The 3,351-nt window shown below is 34.9% G+C and overlaps 1 non-coding gene across 1 annotated transcript; it reads left to right on the top strand.

Moving 5' to 3' along the window:
- The first annotated feature begins 17 nt into the window (after window positions 1-17).
- LOC109460069 (uncharacterized) lies at window positions 18-2,969 on the top strand. The gene is made up of 3 exons (XR_012493438.1): window positions 18-116; window positions 2,226-2,330; window positions 2,445-2,969. It is a non-coding gene; the product is annotated as an uncharacterized LOC109460069 (transcript).
- Window positions 2,970-3,351: the final 382 nt, after the last annotated feature.

Raw genomic sequence — 3,351 nt, 5'->3', positions numbered from 1 at the left:
TTCTTTTACCCTTGTAGGCACTGCTTCATGAACACCGAAAGCTTTTTTACCAAACTAGAGTTGCTCACAAGCAGAGAGTGAAAACATTTGTGCATTTGTATAACAATTTCTTAAAGGTCTGTTTTGTTTGGTAACACAATACATACTTATAACACAATGTCTGTTTTGAAGTGGAGGTTAAATTGTTTCATAATTTAGGGGAAGAATATTCTGGTTATACATTTTAAATTCTTGACTGTTTTCCAGTTGGATTTATTGTTCCTGGTTTACCATAAGTAGTAAATTTATTTCTAGTTTTAGAATTTATTAGGAGTGTTGTGATATGATTAAAACAAGAAATAGTCAATTGGGAATATTACCCAGCTATAGATACTTGTGATTAAGATTGATACTGTAATCATAATTTTGTATCAACAGTCAGTTTTTAGGAGATTAGCAATGACTGTATTAAGGAGCATAAAATGTCTATGATTGGGTTCTGATGTCTTTTGCCTCTGTTGTATCACCAGTTCATGTAAAATAGAAAGTAGCACTTGTAATCGTTGAAGATCTCCTTTATTTTCAAATATATGATATGAGTGTTTTATGGCACATTTGCTGTTAGAATTAACTACAGTGCCAAAAAGTGGCTTTATATGCAAACTTACTATCACAAGAGAAGGCCCGGATGCCTGGCAGTTGAAAAGGCCACAGGAGGGCAAGAGTTTATGAACTGAGAACCATGTACAGCCCCATTCTCACCTCAGCATATCGTACAGAGACACACTTATTTAGGTGATGGAATCGTAGACATACCCCTTCTTTTTTGGATGGGATGTTCTTTTTATTCTTGTGCAAATACTATGTCACTCCTGTAAACTAATTGAGATGATTTAAGTAAAGTAGGAAAAGAGTTGACAAACTTTAGAATATACTTAGAATGAAATTATTTTACAAGTGTTTCCAAGTGGGCAACACGTTGCTCTAATGCTCCCTGGGAACCAGTTATTAATTGAGGTGAAGATTTGCTAAAGTACTAAGGAAGGTTTCTTCCCTAGTTTATTGCTCCACGGCAGCGCTTCAGGTAGCATCTTTAGTGTTGTCTTTGACCCCTCGGCATCCCTTATCCTTCCCATCCAGTTATTCCTAGGCCCTGCAGGTAGCCCCTCTGCCACTGTACTGTCACTTCTTCCTTTGAATTCCCACTGCTGCTGCTGCGGTTCAGGACCTCATCATTCCTTGCGAGTACTGTCAGATTCTTACCTGACTTCTCTCTCCTCCAATCCGTTCCTCACGGTTCTGCAATATCATCTTCCACAACATACCTTCCCCCCTGAAAACCTGCCATTAACTTCCCATTTTAAATTCTCAGGTGCTCAGCGTCTTCCCAATAACAAGACTCCCTTTGTAGTTTCATACTTACATTCTTTCTTTCCTCCTCACCTCCAGGTTCGTTGCTTTCTCTCAACTAACTAACTCACCATTACTTCCTTTGCTTATGCTTCTCCCCTAGAACACTTTTCATTCCTTCTTTCCTCCCCTATTGGAATCTTATTTTTCCCAGATACGCAATAATCTTATTTTTCACCACATAGTCCCAGCAAGATGTGCTTCCCTAACTGTTACATAAAAACAGTTGTAATTTTTGGTGTTACTTTTATTTACATGATTTTTATTCTCGCTGACCTAAGCAATCGATTTATCATGTTTTCGTTTCTAAGTTCCTCCAGAGCACTTGACAGAGTACTTTTTATATAGGATGCACTAGATGACTTGAGTGAAGAGTAGAAATTGGGAACATAAGTTTGTTTTTCATAACTTTAAGAGGTCATATTATTCCCTCCAATGGAATCATGTCACATTGATTATTAATCACTGTAAGTACATTGTTACCTGGTGTTTAAAGCTTATCAGAGAATTTTTAAATTATGGTATTTCATGATATGGGATTGTGAGTCTTTTTCTTTTTTGACTCCACTCTGACATTAGCTCTTTATTTAATCCATTGTTTCCAAGAAACTGTACAACTGTTGCACTGCTACAATAATAACATTTGACTCAACTGTGACATTTACATACTTCCTTAGTGGACATTTCAATATGCATGCATTCCTTGTAATATTTTTATTTGGAGTAAACAATGGGCATCCTGTAAATATTAAGAATTGTTACTTTTGAAATTTAATTGTACAAGTTTAGCATGTGAGCTGAAAGCTGTGGTTTATGAGCTAAGCTTTTTGTTTTAGAGCATGGAGAACTTGGAGCAGGAGCATGAACGTTTTATTACCCATAAAGATAGTGAATTGAGACAAGAAATGGCCGAGTTGGGAAACAATATCCAGATGGAGGCTGTAAGTAGTGTGTACTTAATATTAAGAAGTAAGGAGGGAGGTGAGCATTGGCTTATTTTGTTTGCTGAAATGTGTATAACAATTACCTAAATAGTATTTATTTTCCTTAAACAGAAGCAGTATGATCTGGCAATTATTGAAACCATTCTTCGAACCCTGCTATTATGATGGCTTTGAAGAACTTGGACCTAAGTTATATGATAATGGTTCACATTAGCTACGCTAAACCACATTATAGTTGTTTAACAATTTCTGCCTGAAATTAATTTATCTTGTTTGCCATTAGCTTCTCTGTTAAGTGTAAGCATCCTTTTCTTTTCTTTTTTTTCTTTCTTTTTTTTTTTTTTTTTTACTACACGTTAATCCTTCTGTAAGCATCCTTTTCTGTTAACCACCAAATGAATCCTAAACAGTTACATGGGTAGCAGCAATTTCACCATTATGTGTATCATGCTTTCAACCCATTGGTAGTGATGGAGACTTTTTCTCCCTAGCATTGTCAGTTAGCCTTTAGGAATAAGTCGACTTAATTTTAAGCTTTTCTCCACCAGTTCTGTATCAATCCCCAAAGGTAGAAAGCACAAGTGTGAAATGTTGCAATGTTATTTCTTTAAGAAAAAAAATAAAGAATATAAATCTGTTTTATATGTGTACCGTTTTTTATTTATTGTTAGGTTACGGAGCCAATTCCAATTAAAAAAAGACTTCCAAAGAAAATCTATTCTAGTGCCATTTGAAAGTTATTAAAAGCTCAACTTTGTATTCTTGAATGCTTTAAACTGGTTAATATCATTAATACAACCGATGGAGACCTAAATATCAATGCATAGTCATGGGTTTGTGAATATGTCATTCCCACAAAAATATCAAAATGTCATTTCAGTGTTTTTGGTTCACTCTTACATGACCTCATCCTCTTAGCATTAATTAAAAGTATTTTGTTAACATATATATGCACTCAATTTCTTATAGTTTGAATATTTCACACCTGCTTTTAGAGATAAATTATCTGAAATTTTTT

The sequence above is a fragment of the Rhinolophus sinicus genome, chromosome X (assembly GCF_036562045.2).
Source record: "Rhinolophus sinicus isolate RSC01 chromosome X, ASM3656204v1, whole genome shotgun sequence".
NCBI lineage: Eukaryota > Metazoa > Chordata > Mammalia > Chiroptera > Rhinolophidae > Rhinolophus > Rhinolophus sinicus.
This window is presented reverse-complemented; position numbering and strand designations above follow the sequence as displayed.